We start from the raw sequence: 17,583 nt of genomic DNA, 5'->3' as shown, positions 1-17,583 counted from the left end.
GTTGGGATGTATGCCAAGGAGTGGGATTGATGGATCATATTATAATTCTATTTTTACTTTTCTGAGGAACCTCCATACTGTTTTCCATAGTTGTTGTACCAATTTAGATTCCCACCAACAGTGTAGGAGGGTTCCATTTTCTGCATAGCCTCTCCCGCATATGTTATCTTTAGATTTGTTAACAATGGCCATGCTGGCCAGTGTGAGGTGGTACTTCATTGTAGTTTTGATTTGCATTTCTCTAATAATTAGTAATGTTGAGCATCTTTTCATGTGCCTTTTGCATCTGTATGTCTTCTTTGGAGAAATGTTTATTTAGGTTTTGGGCCCCTTTTCTGATTGGGTTGTTTTTATGTTGTTCAGTTGTATGAGTTATTTATACATTTTGTATTGTTTTATGATTTATGACAGATGATATTTTGCCTACATTCTCTTCTAGGAGTATTATGCTGTCATGTAAAAACCAATTAGGTCTAACTGATCTAATTTGTAACTCAGGATCTCTGTTGCTTTATCCATTTTATGTCCACCGATGTGAGTGGGATGTTTACATCTCCTACTGTTACTGTATTCCCATCAATTTCTCCCTTTGTGTCTGTTAGCATCTGTTTTCTGTATTTGGGTATCTTATATTAGAGGCATATATATTGACAAGTGTAATATCCTCTCTTTGAATTGACCATTTTGTCAGTAAATAGTGTCATTCTTAATCTTTCTTTTTGGGTTTTGTTTTAAAGTCTGTTTTGTTTTATATGAGACTTCACTCTCTTGTCATTTCCATTTGCATAAGATAGCTTTTTCCATTCCCTCACTTTCAATTTTTGTCTCCCTTGTCCTAAGGTGGATCTCTTGTAGGCAGTATATTGTAGGTTCTTACTTTTTTATCCAGTTTGCCACTCTTAATTCTTTTAACTGGAGCATTCAGTCTCTTGACATTTAAAGTAGTTATTGATGCATATGTATTTATTGCCATGTTAAATCTTGTTTTCCAGTTGACTCTCTGTTTCTCCTGTTCCTTTCCTCTCCTTTTCTTTTTTTGGGGGGTTTGATGATTTCGTTTTATTTATGCTTGTGTCCGCTTCTTTTTGTTTTGTGTAAATCTATTTCTGTTTTTGATTTGTGGTTACCCTGTTTTTTAAATATGTTAAAACCTTCCAATATCTGCTTGCTTTAGACAGAGAGTCATATAGGCTCAAACACATTCTAAAAAAAAAGAGTCTAGATTTTCTTATTCTCCTTCCCAACATTATATGATTTTGATGTCCTTTTTTTCCACATTTTCATTTTTATCCTTCTGTTCCTTGTGTTTACCATTGCTTTCACAGTTTTTTTGTTTGTTTGTTTTTATCTGTATCTTGGCTTATTTAAGTGATTACTTTCCAACTTCAATTTCCTCCATCCTATATCTTCTTTTATATTTAGTGGAGACCTTTCAATATTTCTTTTAGAATAAGTTTAGCATTGCTCTATCCTTTTAATTTTTGCTTGTCTATTTAATTTAAATTAAATAATTTTAATTATTTTTTCCTACTATTATGAATGATAATCTTGCTGAGTAGTATATTCTATTTTGCAGATTTTTTACCCTTTCAGCATCTTGAATATATCTTGCCACTCCCTCTGACCTGCAGTATTTCTGTAGAGAAATGAGCTAATAGTCTTATGGGATTCCCTTTTAATTAATGTGTTTTTTTTTTCTCTTACTGTCTTTAGAATCCACTCTTTAACTTTTGCCATTTTAATTATAATATGTTTTGGTGTATGTCTGAGTTTGTCTTATTGTATCTAGATATTTCTTTCCTTCTTTAGATTTGGAAAATTTTCAGTCATAATTTTTTCAGATCCCCTTCAATCCCCTTTTCTCTTTCTTCTCCTCTGGGATCCCTATTATGCATAGATTGGGTCACTTTACATTATCCCATAGATGTCTTATATTGCTTCTAATTTTTTTAATTTGGCTTTCCCTCTGGTGTCCTAATTGAATGATTTCCATTCTTCTATTTTCAAAAAGTTACTTTATTTTTCATCTGCATTATTCATTCTTCTATTCATTGCCTTTAGCTCAGCATGCTTCTCAGCAAATGGATTTTCTAATTTTTCTTGGTTCCTTTTTATAATTTCTAGTTCCTTTTTATAATAATCTTCATTTCTGTTGATAGCCTTTCTTAATTTCTTCTGTATTTTCATTACCTCATTTTTGAACTCAGTTTCTGTTAGACTAAAGAGATCTGTTTCATTGTTTGCTCCTTCTGGTGAATTATCCTTGTGTTTTAACTTGGGATGGTTCCTCTGCTTAATTTTGCTTATATTTCTCTTACTTTGTTAAGTGGAAACAATTTTTTACTGTAGTCATGTAGGGCTATTTATATGTGCGAGCCTTCTTGCATAGCTTGTATGCTTGTATGGGTTTACTTTTTTTTTATTTTTATTTTTTGGCTTGAGGGTTGCTTTCAGTTTGGATGTTTGCTATCTCTTTCCTAAGCATGTGCAGGCCATTTTCCCCTTAATAGTGGGTCTGCAGATGCATGGACCACACATGCTCCCAGGTAAGTGGGGGCAGTGGGCACAGCACTTGGTTTTCGGATCCTTGGTAGTGCCTATAGCCACCCTCTCCCCCCCCCCCCCACCGCCACTGCAAGACCCTTGACTGAAACAATAGCAGGGCATGCTCATTTACAGGGAGGTGGGGGCAACTGGTGATGTCTTCTCACAGTATCCTCAGTAGCAGTGGTAGTGGGTTGTGGGGCCCTCAGCATTGGTGGTTGGTAGCATTGGTAGCAGGTTGCATATGCTTAAGAGTTGGTGGGGACAATGGGTAATATCCGGTTGTGGCACCCTCAGCAGTGGAGGGCTGTGCCCGCCTCTGGAGTTTAAATTGGCTCTGTGGCTTGCTCCTGCCTTTGTAGCCTGTATAAGAGGTGCCCTGCTACCTAAGAGCTCATGTGCCTGCGAAAAACTCTAAGGCCCCCTCCTCTTTCACTCCCCCTCTACAGCACCTTACTTCCTACACTCCCTTAGGTGTGGTGCACCACTTCCTAGACCCCTCAAGTTGTTTCCATCCAGCCAACCCTACTCTTCTTCCCAGGACTGACCTCTGAAGCCCAAGCCTCAGCACCCAGCTGCAGCCTGTGTCTCAGCCTGGATTGTGCTGTGTGGCGGCACCAACCAAATGGCACTCTCTCTCTGCTTTGCCCTCCTCAGACCTGCTAATGTGATTTTCTCTGAGGTTTTGAGGCTCCCCCTCCTTCCCTGTTGATCTCCTCACCATTCAGGAGGCCTCCCACTGTGTAGAATTCTTTCCTCTTCCACAGCTCCTTCCCAAGACTGCTTGTCCCATCCTGATTCCTTTCTCTCTCTCTCTCTCTTTTTTCTTCTGTCCTACTCAGTTATGTCATTTTCTTGCTGTTTTGGAAGTCTGAGGTCTTCTGCCAGCATTCAGTGGATGTTCTATGAGAATCATTCTACATGTAGATTTTTTTAAATATATATTTTTGGGAGAAGGTGAACCTCACATCCTACTCCTCTGCTATCTTGATCCAATCTCCTTGAAATTCTTAATAAGCTTCGAAGAAGGGACCATGTTTTCATTTTGCACTGGACACCACCAACGGTACAGCAAGTCTTGAGTGGTTAACCTGAAAACCACACTTCTTGCCCTCAAAGAAGCCTATAAGATATACAAATATTTAAAGTAATAGATCATCAAGAAATAGATAATATACATGTACAGTTCAAAAAAGAAGGGAATATTATTTGAAATAAAGGAAGAAGCCATATCAAATTAAAACCCAAGGAATTAGGAAGGCCTCTTTCAGGGTATAAGCTGACACTTGAGGAATAAGTAGGAGTCAGCTGTATTAGGAACTAAAAATAAAAATAAAAATAAAAACAACATGCTTAAACGCCTTGAGGTAGATAAAAGCTCAACACCCTGGAAACTACAAAGTGAATCTGAGATGAGTTAAGAGAAGGAAGCAGGGACCAGATCACATAGAGTTTTGTAGTCCAAAGCATGGATTTCATGTTTCATGCCATGAAGAGTTGAGAAACTAGTCAAGAGTGTGTGTGTGTACGCATGCACTAGTGTGAGAAGTAATGACTCTCAGTGACTCCCTAATATTTTTCTGAGTATGGACAGGGCTGCATCAGGAGGAAGTTGCTGATGTTCTCTGTAAAAGAGAATTCAGAAAACTAGAGGAGTTCCTTGGGAAGACAGCAGGAGATTTCTCTTTGAAATGAAGCATCTGACCCAACATTTCTGAATATCTACTCCTAAAAACATGTGCATTTTAATTATTCCTAGGAATCTTGAATGCAGCTCTTGCTCTTGCTATATACCTACTGCTGCCCTCAGGAGAGTGATGTTCTTACCCCTTCACTTTTAACACAGCCACTGGAGTAATGCACTGGTCCAGTCTTTATTTCTCAGAGTTCCCATAAGATACAGAAAAGAATAGGATAGTTTTGAAAGTTAATTTAATGTATCAGCTTGACTAGGCCACAGGGTGCCTGTGTCACTGGTCAAACATTATTTCTGGGTGTGTCTTTGAGGACGCTTTTGGAAGAGCTTTAGCATTTGACTCAGTAGACTGAGCAAGAGATCTTCCTCACCAATGTGGGTGGGCATGATCTAATCTGTTGGGGGTCTGAAGAGAACAGAAAGGGCTCATTCCCTCTCTCTCTCATCTTGAACTGAGCCATTTCTCTTTGAACTAAGCCATTAGAGAGCTCTTGGTTTTCAGGCCTTTGGCCTCACATGGGGAGTTGCACCATTGTCTCCCCTGGTTCTCAGGCTTTCCAAAGCAAAGTGAATTACACTATCGACTTACCTGGTTCTCAGTCTTGCAGAGGGCAGATTGTTGGACTTCTCATTCTCTGTTACTGAGTGAGCCAACCCCTAAAATAAATTCCACATGTATTTCCTATTGATTCTGTTGCTCCAGAGAACGCTGACTAATGGAATAGAAGAGATAATAGGACATCATCAGAAGCACAGTGGAGAACTTCTCCATTCAAAAATCAAGTAGATGTAAAAGTAACATACTTAGGAGTTTCCATCGTGGCTCAGTGGTTAACAAATCTGACTAGGAGCCATGAGGTTGCAGGTTTGATCCCTGGCCTTGCTCAGTGGGTTAAAGTTCTGGCGTTGCCATGAGCTGTGGTGTAGGTTGCAGATGCAGCTTGGATCCCACGTTGCTGTGGCTCTGGTGTAGGTCGGCAGCCACAGCTCCAATTGGACCCCTAGCCTGGGAACCTCCATGTGCCGCAGAAGTGGCCCTAGAAATGGCAAAAAGGCAAAATAAATAAATAAATGTAACATACATATATAAAAAAGTCTCAATTAAAGATTAAAGACCATAAAAACATTAGTCTTAGTTAATGTGGGCAAACCCACACTTTGAATATTGTATAAACATATAAATTTATTGGCAATTGACATATATACATATAACTACTCCGTGACCTTTAAAGTTTATTCATTCCCTCGAGCTTCAGGTTGCTCAAGTGAAAATGAGTGTAAAAACATCTTCCTGGACACTTTTACTTTAGTAAACTCATCACTGAGCTCAGCAAGCCTTCCTTGGCAGCCCTTGATCTGCCTGCACCTGGCTTAAGTGCTATCTTATTTGCCTTTGTTGAATTCTGGGCTTTCTTCTGGAGAGCCTTATTTTGGCTGTTTTGAAATGTCCTGTTTTATTTGTCTGCCTGCTCCTCAAGAGTAGATAGGCTGAAGTCTGAGAGACCTTAATCTCTCTATAACTTAACCTCTCTATCCAGTACTTGGGACTGTGCCCATGGTAGTGCTTAATCAACTATTGCTGAATAAATGATGAATGAATTAGTTCCACACAGACATATTATGAGGACTTTTTTTTTTAATCCACTAATACCTATAAAAACACCCAGAATAATGGCTGGGTGACTGTGGTCAATAAATGGTAGTTCATTTGGAATGTAAACTTCTTAAGCTCTTTATGGCTTTGATTTTGTGGGACGAGACTGATTGTAAATCCAGAGAAGTAAGGCGTGCACCAAGCCACAACACCAAAGTCTGCCAGGAAAGCTGTTCTAAAGAAGGCACATGATTTGCAGAACTTAATCTTTTGTAAATATTTGTTTCATCGATTTCACCTCCCTTCTGAGATTCTTAAAAACATGTCCCTGAGAAGCCTTGCCTAGGAGAACCGTCTTCTAAGGAGTTTTCAGGATCTCTGAAAATGGGTAAGATTCTTTGCTGTTGTACTGATTTTTGTTCGTTTGTTTGAGGAAATTACTGAGTGACAAAGACGGCTTCTAATTGGATTCAAAGCTATTATTTTTGGTAACATTTTATTACTTGCTTTATGAATAGAAGGTAACATAGTGTTAGTTTTTGATTATTCAGATCAGGGCCAGGAGAGCCTACTTTCTTTCTAGTGATAGTGCTTATTTGTTCTGTGATCATAAGCAAGGTGTAAGCTGCTTCATCTCTCCGGTTCTGTAAGATTTGTTATGCGCAGCAAGTAAATTTTATTCTCTTTTTCTTTCTCTCTCCCCTCTTTGTATTCATTAAGGAAGCTGAGAATTGGACAAAGTATCTTACATATTTACTTCAGTGCACTAGACTTTTATTTCAGCAATGACAACATATTTCAGAGGAAAGTAATTTATATCGCTTTCAAGAAATTTTTAAGAATTTATATTTTCAAAAAATTTCTATCCTCTAGTTAAAAAATTTTTCACAACAGATTTTCATGGCCATTCATGGCCTAAAATAACATTTATTAACTATTTTAATGACACAGAGAATCAGTGAATAAGCATCACATTAGAACTGCTAAATTTCAGAACATTGTACTAGTCTGCAATCTTCTCATTGGCAAGGTGGCTGACTCTTTATTTGGTCCCATTTAATATAAAGGTAGAATGGTCCGGAGTTCCTGCTGTTGCTCAGCGGTATTGGCCGTGTCTTGAGAGTGCTGGCACACAGGTTCGATCCCTGGCCTGGCACTGTGGGTTAAAGATCCGGATTGCACACCTGTGGTTTAGGTTGCAGCTGTGGCTCAGATTTGACCCCTGGCCTGGGAACTCTATGTGCTGCAGGAAGGCCAAAAACAAAAAAAAAAGAAAGGGGAGTTCCAGTTGTGGCTCAGCAGGTTATGAACCTATCATCCATGAAGGCATGGGTTCAATCCCGGGCCTTGCTTAGTGGGTTAATGATCCAGCATTGCCCTTAACTGTGGTATAGGTCACAGATGTGGCTCCGTGGCTCAGATCCCAGATTGCTGTGGCTATGGCATAGACTGGCAGCTGCAGTTCGGGTTAGCTTGGGAATTTCCATATGCTGCAGGTGTGCCCTAAAAAAAAAAAAAAAAAAGAGAGAGAGAGATAGAATGGACTATCTTTATATTAAAAAAGGTTTAAGTTTAATTTTAATTAATTTTAGTAGAGATTTTAGATTAGATATTCTGTACCTGATGACCTCATTGTTATTCTATTGTCACTGCCCCCAGTTTCTCTCAATAAACAGAGACAGGCATATAAGTACACACAACACACAGTTCTATGCATCTATCTGTATACCTATTTACCTCTCTATCTATATTTCAAAAAAATGCCTATGCTGTTACCTCTAGTTCCAATCCATCATCGCAAAATTCTTTCTACTCTCCCCCATTTCCTCAGCAGTGAGAAACCTACAGATCTACTTACTACAAATAATTACTTATTTCATGAGTCCTGAATACACATAAAATAGTTTCAGAATTGCATACACATACCACTGAGAAAAGCAACTCCACTAATAAGAGTTCAAAATGTATTTACTGTTTTTTTGCCTTCAGACTGAGGATATAATATCATAATACTGGATACAAAAATAATTTCTTTTTTCTTTACTTTTTACCTTTTAAAATGTGTTTATTGATTTAAAATATATAAGGTTTATATTTGTAAGCTATTTTAAGATTTCCCTCATCTTTGATTGATTGATTGGGCTGTGGAAAATTTTAGCAGAATTACAAAAGTCACAAATATACAATGAGGTATACTCAGAGCCATGTCACTCTCCTGCCTTATATCCCTTATCTTTTCATCCTTTTTCTTCTTTTTTTAAATTAAAAAAAAATTTTTTTGTCTTGTTAGGGCCGCACCTGCAGCATATGGAAGTTCCCAGGCTAGGGGTCAAATCGGAGCTGTAGCTGTCGGCCTACGCCACAGCCACAACAATGCATGATCTAAGCCATGTCTGTACCCTACACAACAGCTCAAGGCAACGCTGGATCCTTAACCCACTGAACAAGGCCAGGGATCCAACCTGCATCCTCATGGATTCTAGTTGGGATCATTACTGCTTAGCCACAGCAGGAACTCCCATTCATCCTTTTTCTAATGTACCTCCTGTAAATAATCAATTGCATTAGTTTCTGGCTTATCTTTTCTGTATTCATTTTACATAAATGAGCGGGTACATGAAGTCATTTTGACTGCACAGTTAACACTATTATTTCCATATCTTTCTTCTCCAAGGACATATGATTTTGTAGACTTAGAACTGAATTCAAGGTAATTTATATACTCGATTCTTGAGGTATTATAAGCTCTTATTTAATAGAGAATTAATGTATAAATCAGCACACTATAAATAGTGTTTATTATATATATGAGATATAAATATATATGCATCTAATTGCTGGGGCCGTGATAATTCTTGCTTACTGTATGTTTGTCCCCTACTTACTATATTATTACTGCCTCATTTTCTAAGCTTCTTTGTTTGCTTTTACTTCCCTTATGACTGGCATTAGAGTTTGTACATATTAATTGCAGAGTGCTTTCAGACACACTAACTCACCTCAGTCTTTCAACATTATTTTTAAGTTTAGAAGATACCTACCTCAATCAAAGAGTTTGGTATTTCTACTGTACTTTTTCCCGTTCTTATCTGTAATTATAATCTAGAAAATGGACAAAATTTAGGGTTACTCTGTGCAAATCTCCCTGCTCTCTGTGTTTGATTGCCTTCTGCAAAGTGCCTACTACTTTGAGTAAGACTAGATAGGAGATAGAATAAACTGACATCTGACAGAGCTTAGGCTTTTTGACCCCAGAGTTTGTATCTCAAAAACATTTTTAGGCTTATATGGACCTCTATAATGATTAAACTGAGGCTCAGAGGGGAGAGAAATTTCTTCTAGGATGTATGTCTTTGTCTGTGGCCCTTAACCTTGGATGGTATGAACAACAAGGTAAAAAATAAGAGTCAGGGAGAGGACAGACATTTCAGACTCCCTCCTACCTCATTGAGTACAGTTTCCTAGAGCAGAAAATAAGGAGCTAGGATGGCACTGAGGCTGAGTATTGACAGAGCATCTGCTGAATTACATGACTCTGTGTTTACACTGTCACTAATTTGTACATACAGCTCCCTTTATCCAGAATCCTTGCTTCCTGCAATTGCTTAAGAAATTGTGATGTACTTGCCCAAATTTGCCAAGACCTCATCTACAATCGCAAACTGTGGAAGATTCTTTCACATCAGTAAATAACTTCTTCTTTAATAATAACATGTCAAATAAAATCTATTACTATTTTCTTTTAGCAGATGTGGGCAGTAGGCTACAAAACTTGATAATGGCTTGGCCAGGATTCACCCTGTCACCTTTCTGACTTCTTTCTGACTCTGCATCAAACCAATCAGGACACCTTTACTACTGTGTGGATCATATTGCATCTTGATTTCCCTTGCATCTTCTGTATTATTTTCTGAGCCCCTAGATAGTAAACAAACAAACAAACGAACTTGTGTTTAATAATGTTTCAAACTGAGCAGTGTTTCTGAAGCTCCAGGAAAGCTAATGTGAGTGAAAGGGTGAAACTATTAACAGCAGCTAGTTTTAGAAACTATTGCTTTGCCATTTATTATGTCAATTTTTAAAAAGTGGAATGCTTGTTTTCTTTATGTTAATTTATCCAAGTGCCATGTGAAAACTATTTACAGAGAATTCAGGAACTCTATACAAAATTCCTCTGACTCTGAATTTGCTTCCTGGATTTGATTATGTGGAAGAATGCTTTTATTCTTTCTGCCAATAATATTCACCCAGAGGAACAACCATAAGTGATTTTTTTCTTTTTCTCTTTTTTTAGATTGAAAGAGATCATTTTCCCCCCTCTGCAATGTATGTGTGTGTGTGTACACGTGTGTTCTCTCACACTGACCTGGAATGCTGATAATTAGTCTTTGCATCTAATCTTTTACCTGCTGTGCAAAGCTTAAGAACAGCTTGATGGATCTACTCAGCAATTACATGTCCTCGTTAATTATGGCAATTTTGTAGATTATGAGATGCCCCATGATATCTAGTAATTTATTAAGGGGAAATTCTTTGCACATCTTTTTCGTGGACTTGGAAATGGAGACAACATAACTCATGAGGACTCCTTCGTTAGGATTGAGATGTTGAAAAGGCAGGTAATAAGTAGGCTGGTGCAGTGAAAAGAGCACTGGAATGTGAGTGAAAGGAACTGTATTTCAGCCTGTGTTTTTGTGTTCATCTGTTAGTAACCTGGACCAATTGCTACAACCTATCCTATACCATATTTCTTATATGTAAAATAGATAAACATCTACTTTTTCTTCTCAGAGATGACATAAATGTCAAATGAAGTAATACCCAGCAATTTATCATTCATTCTCTTGCTCATTAATTCTTTTCTTTATCCTCTACACATTTATTGAACATCGGCTAAATTTCTAAAAAGCCCCTGATCTCCAAGCAAGGGAGGAAGAAAAAAGTACCAGTAACGTAGTAACTGTTTAGACAATTCTATGTGCAAAAGCATTTTTAAAATTTTACCAACAAGGCAATCTAAACAGCCTCTCTTTTCTTATGGAATAACATCACCATTCATTCAGTCCTCCAAGCTGGAAACTTGCAGGTTATCTTACCCCTCTCTTTCTTATAAACTTTCACACTATCAAATCAGGAAATCCTACTGACTCCTCCTCTCCGATCATGTAAAAATGTATCAGTTTATCTCTGGCTCATGTCTACACTGCTGGTACTACCTCGCACCTTGATTGCTATAGTAACATTCTCTTCGCTGACCAGCTTTCTGTCTGTTCATAGTACTCCATTCTTCTTGTGGGGCCATGATGGCCTTTCTAGAAACAAGTAAGTTTTTGTCTCTTTGCTGCAAAAATCCTTCAAAGAACTTTTATTTTTGTCTTTAGAATCGAACCTCAGCTCTTTAACAGGAATTAAAATCCTGTTCATATCTTTTCTATCTACTGGCAGAGTACCCTGTATCTCCTCATCTGTTGTTATTGCTGCATCTCCCAAACTGTATGTAAACTCCCTGAGGGAACATGGTTGTATTGTCATTGTTATATTTCTGACAACTAGTCTGTTTTTGAAGTGTAGTAGGTACTTGATGAATCCTTGTTGAAAGAATGGGGTTGCCCCTCCCATTTTATTTTATTTTTTTTTAAGAATTGCTCCTATGTTGTATTGAATTAGAGTTATTTCCTGGGCTGCCACCACCCTACTATATCTCTCTTGGTAATTAGAATTTGACCCTTGGAAAGAATAACATGGTTCAATACTATGTTATTTTAAATCACCTAGTACTTTTCAGATGCATAATCCATATATTTCTATCATACTAATAGGAAATCAGGCATGTTTTATGTTTTCTATACCTCATCTGATAGTGGGCAACTTAAAGAAGGTTAGTTTGTCAAAATACATTAACATTCAAGGGCTCTAAAATGTTAAAGCATTGTTAAAATTATTATTGTGATTAGATACTTTACTAATGTGATATATGTTAGAAACATGACTATATACATTAGAAATATGATGTAGAATTTGTTCATCTAGTTATCACTGTTGATTTTATGCCACTATTTCTCTGCATCCATACTGTGTCTTTGTTCAGATGGTTTTAAGTTCCCATCTATTCCTTTAATATATGTAAAAATATGCATTGCTAATCTAAACAAGGACATGATGAGTCAGGACATACAATAACTTTATTGATTCTTTTAAGCTTGTTGCTGTGTAATGTATTTTACAGATTAATAACACTTACCGCCACATGCTAAGCCAGCTGCCCTATACCAATAAAGATCAAGTTAAGAAAATTGAGCAAAATAATGAAGCTGCTGAAATATACCAGGACAATATTACTAAAGTATTATTGTGCTGGAATTCAATGAGCTGCAGCTAGTTTCAATGTCCAGAACTTTTTGGCATTTAGTAATCGTAAATCATTCCAAATGTTTAAGCATTTCTTTTGCTAACAGGTTAATACATGTGAGGGGAGCTCTAGTGTTTTCCTTCCCTTTTTTCTATTTTTTAAAGTCAGTACCTCTACTTAGGATTCTCTCTTGGTAACTCCTTTCTTCTCATAACCTTGCCACCTAAGACTGACTTTAACAATCTTTCTCTGTCCTTTAATTTACCTTGCATGTTTTGTTACCATAAAACTTGCTATGTTTATTGAATTAATTATTTAGCAGTCACTTTTTATCACTAGAATGTTAGTTCCTTGAGGGTAGACAGTGCATCTTTTTTTTTTCAGTTTTATTTATTTATGTATAACAAATTTGATGCATGAAAGTCATTGGGAGATTTGGGGCATGGAAGTAATATTGAAGCAGATTATCATTCCAAGGACCCTACAAAACTGAAACAAAATACATCAAATTATCTCCTTCCTGGCAACATTATTCAATAGGTAAATAACGCATTGATTATTAAAATAGCCTTAATCCAGAGTTAATTATCTTTCCAAGTGATGCTTATATTTTGAAGATGGTTACATGTCATGTCATGTTGCTTTTGTGTCAATAAAATATCAATAGACAAAAACACAAAGTTTTTTTAATACATAGTAAATTCCCATGATACTACTGGATTTGTCTGTAAACTCAACTAAAGGGTAGAGATGAAATTAGAAAATATTTCAGAAATATAGAAAGTAGGGAACATACAATCATGTATTAGAAAGAGCGCAGGCTGTTGTCTCACAGCTGTCTAAGCTGTAGCTTATAAAATGAGACTCCTGGTTTCAAATTGTGATGCAGCTACTCACTAGCTGTGCAATCTGGAGGCAATAAGTTAGTCAATCTGAGGGGATAATAATAATATTTTTCAGGCCAATTTGCAAATAACAATAAATAACAATAAAATAATACCTAGCATTTACTATGCTCTAATATTTGTCAGAGCCTGGGCAACGTTTCTAACATACATGATTTAATTTAATCATTCCACAATCCCATGAATTTGATATTACTCATATTTTAAAGATAAATGGAGATTTATAATTGTTAAGTGACTTACCCATGTGAACAAGAAGTAAGTGGCAGAATCAGTATGAGAGCTTAGGGCTGTGTGGCTTCATAATCCATAGCTCTGAACAACATGTCATGTGGGTAAACTACATTTTAGACTATCAATAAGTGATGACCAATGTTATTATTATACAGTTACAGCTGCTGAGAAAGAAATAGGAGCTATCTGGCTTTCCTTTTATTTGCAAGCTACCACTTACAGCTTTTTAGTAAAATCCACTATCTCACATGAACTTCCTTTTTATCATTTGGTAGGATGCATAGATGAAGAATGAAACCATTATAAAGATATCAGAGGGAAATAAGAGGTTACAGGATTTTTGACTCTACCAAAAATATCTGAATTCTTAGCAAGTCTACTAACTCAAAGCCTAAAATGTTGAGGCAGAAAACAACTTGTATTGAAATACGTAGTCTATCGGTTTGGGACTATTCACTTTTGGATGTTTTGAGGCACAAAACAATTTGTCCTTCCTTGTAACCACATTTTACATACTGAAACATAAGCTGTTTTTGTTTATAGAATTCAGAGATCTGATGGCACCTGCCTGATTATTCAGCGTGGATGACCTTGAAACTGATCAATGTCCAATGAGTTATTAAAAATTGATTGTTAGCAGCCAAGGGCAAATATAATTTACCCATAAGAGAGCTGAATTATAAATGCAATTGCATTGACTTGACATAATTCCTAAAGTTCTTGGGAAGTGTCGAAGGATGTGTTGAGGATAAGGTAAGCCTAGAAAGATTTGCCAGCATGTGAGTTTGAGTGATCTTAGAGATATTCTGGAGTTTATTCCCGAAGTTGGCATTTTTTGCAATTGACTAACTCAAACTCTCACATCAAGTATGAAACCCAAGTAGAGCAGGACTTTCAAACAAGTTGCTTGATGGTTGTCATTATTTTTTACTGATTGAACTCAACTGTTGCAGCATGGATAAACACCTAAGCACTAGACTAAAAGAGAGGAGATAGTGATTTAATTTTGTGATCTACTCATAAGTACATGACTTTAAGCAAGTTAATTCGCTTTTATAGATACTAGTCATTTCTGGAAAGTGAGGATATTGTCTGGATCTCCAAGATCCTTTTTCTATAGCAGAATCTGAAATTTTCTCATTTCCGGTAGGAATGCTTTAGAAGAACCTCCATCTCTTGTTTCTATAAAAATACATCTATGATGTCCAGAATAGAATTGGACTCAAGGTTCAGCAGACTTGGTTAGTGAGGAACACTTTTGAAAGCTTAGGGACAATGTGCAGATAAACTGTTTAGCCAAACATATTGCACATAATAGGGGGTCTCCTTTATGACAGGAGAGCCATAATGAATGCAAATGGAGCTGAATAAATGAATAGTGAATGAAGTCAGTTAATTACATATCACATTCTGGCTCAGACTGGATAGTCCCAAAACAATCCTTTAAAGAGGGAAAACAATTGTACATCCCTATATTTCACTCAGTCATGTGAGGTTTGACTCCTTTTTATAAACAAAGAACTCAATAATCAGAGAGATTCAGCTATCTTTTGGCAGCTTGTAACTCTTGCAACAAAGACTCAGTCTTCTGAAACCAATTCCAGAACATTTTCCCAGTATACTATACTTTATCCTTATCTACTATTTCTATTCTCTTTTAAATATTTAAAGAGCTTCCTGGCATATTCTAATCACTTCAGAATTAAAATAGTTATTAGTTCACTGAAGTACACTAATAAATAAAGTTCTATGGTACAGTTACTTTATAATCTAAAGAAAATCTTAAAAAATATTTCCGGAGTTCCCGTCGTGGCGCAGTGGTTAACGAATCCGATTAGGAACCATGAGGTTGCGGGTTCGGTCCTTGCCCTTGCTCAGTGGGTTAACGATCTGGCGTTGCCGTGAGTTGTGGTGTAGGTTGCAGACGCGACTCGGATCCCGCGTTGCTGTGGCTCTGGCGTAGGCTGGCTCCGATTCGACCCCTAGCCTGGGAACCTCCATATGCCGCGGGAGCAGCCCAAAGAAATAGCAAAAAGAAAAAAAAAAGAAAAGAAAAAACATTTCCCACATCTATTTCCCTGCTATTGATTGACAAGATAATAAATAAATGACAGAAAACTATAGAAAGTGATTTAAACTTTGAGGATTAAGAGACAAAATACAGTTACTATATCTATAATGCAAAAAAGAAATCTGAAACCCACAAAAAATCAGTTTGTAACCGCATTCTTTGGCATAGGGCAAGTTAAGCACAGTCTTTCAGATTATCTGTGCTTGGCCAAACTTGCCAAATGCCTTCTAATTTCTGAATAGTTTATTGAAAAGCATAAAGTTCTTTGAGTTTAGATGAACTACAGTTTAAATCTTTGTCTTGACATTACAGATGTAATTAAATATCAAAAATCTCTGCATACTGGCTCCAACAGATACTTACTTGGTGATCTTGGATGTACTGCTTAATCTCTTATCTGTAAAGTGGCGGGGGTTGGGAATATCTGCATCAAAACAGGTATTGGTGCGTTGAATAAAGTCACGTCTTTGTAGGGACTATCTAAAATGTTTAACCTCATGGGGGCTAAGCTCTTTTATTCATAAAACAAGAGTGATTATTATGTAATTTAGTTGTAAAGGTTTAAAATGATAATATATGACACCTAATGCATAAGGGGCCTCCAGTTATATCACTGTCATATTCTCAACTGTCAGTTCCCAACCAGGAGTATGAATGAAAAAGTCACCTGTAGTGCTAGAGCACTAACCCAGGTGATACCCTGATTAACAGAATCAGAATCTCTGTGAGGCCATGTTTAAGGTAGATAGGTAGATATTTTTTTTTTAAAGATGAACAACTCATTATCATTAAAAATAAGCAATGGTCTAACTTTCTGGATCTTACTTTTTCTGTCTGTTTCCAGTGTTCAATCATTTTAGATTAGAGATGATTCCAATATAGTCCTGAGGTATTTGTCCTCATATTTGGACACTATAGCTGACACCCATGTCTATATTTAATAAAAACAGAAATCAGATTTATCTGGATTTTAGGGAGTCCTTTCATTTTATCTTCACGGATCTTTGTTAAGAAATGTTTTATTTCATTATGTTTGTAACTTTTGTAACTCTTGTTTCTACTTGAGAAAAAATAATCTTATGTTGGATTTCTGTTTTCCATTCTTTCATTGTTTTTTAGTCTCATACTCTTAATAATTTATAATAAACTCAGAAACTGTTTAAATTTGTTCTTCACATTCTTATTAAATTTCCAACCCAATTACCTTTTATATTTACTACCTTTCATGCAAATTTTCATTTTGATACTTGAGTTTGACTTTAAAAATTTCCTATTCATCCTTTTAATCTCCACATTTTCCCTTTTACATCAAGCTGCTGACTTTTTAAAGTTAGCCTTTTATTTGCTCATGAATTTCCACATGTTCGAGTTTTTGTAATAAATAACTTTCAATGATTTTTTTTTCATCTGCACCTGTGGAGTATTTGCTTTCTTCCCATTGCTAAAATCCCTATATTTTTCCTTTAGTTACATATAACTCAATATCAGGCAAAATATGTACAATCCCAAGTAGCTATCCCTATAGACCTAGGTTTGCAAAACACAAATCTTGCAAGTTGCTCTTGCCGACATGTTTCTGTTGAACATATCCCATTCTCAAATATAAAGATGAATGGTAGATTAAAATATAGGACTTCTAGCACAAGTTTAAGGTCTTCTATATGGAAGAGCTTTAGTAGTTAAGTAGTATGAGTTGAAAGAAACAATATCAATAACTTCTAGTGTGATGCCTCTAGCATTAACTGTAAATCTGAGATTTGTCTACTAAGCTGGGGCAGAGGTATGGAAAAGATTTAACAATCAAATATCTCTTGAAAGGTAGTTATGGAAAGCAACTCTTCCATGAATACATAAAGAGCAAAAATTTAGACTTTCATTGCTACTTTTGTTCCTTTTTCAGTTAAAAATGCCTGCCTTTGTAATTATTATTAGGAAGTAGATTGCCCTTCAAAATTATTGTAAATAATGTTGATAAGACTTATCTAAAGTGATTTGTCCCTCAAGTAGAACACTGTACCATATGTTTCAGAGAAAATAGCAATGTAAATGTACACAAGTTAATTGACTATGGCCTTTGTCCTCATGGTTATGTTGTAAACACACAGATGAAATACAGCTCTCAGTTATGTCTAGACTCATATAATATGTCCACCTTAAATTATAGTGTCTATCCCCTTAAGATGCTTAGGC

At 36.4% G+C, this 17,583-nt stretch overlaps 1 long non-coding RNA gene across 2 annotated transcripts in view; it reads left to right on the top strand.

Moving 5' to 3' along the window:
- Positions 1-17,583, top strand: part of LOC125111149 (uncharacterized) — an 81,266-nt gene that overhangs the window by 24,833 nt on the left and 38,850 nt on the right. The window contains exon 1 of one of the 2 annotated variants that reach the window (XR_007130837.1): positions 6,059-6,222. The exons of the other annotated variant lie outside the window; for it this stretch is intronic. This is a non-coding gene — a long non-coding RNA (uncharacterized LOC125111149). Of the gene's footprint in view, positions 1-6,058; positions 6,223-17,583 lie in introns of those variants that run through there. 2 annotated transcript variants of the gene reach the window in all.

Source organism: Phacochoerus africanus, chromosome 11 (genome assembly GCF_016906955.1).
Source record: "Phacochoerus africanus isolate WHEZ1 chromosome 11, ROS_Pafr_v1, whole genome shotgun sequence".
Taxonomy (NCBI): Eukaryota; Metazoa; Chordata; class Mammalia; order Artiodactyla; family Suidae; genus Phacochoerus; species Phacochoerus africanus.
The sequence above is the reverse complement of the archived record's forward strand: the minus strand, read 5'-3'. Positions and strand labels throughout refer to the sequence as shown.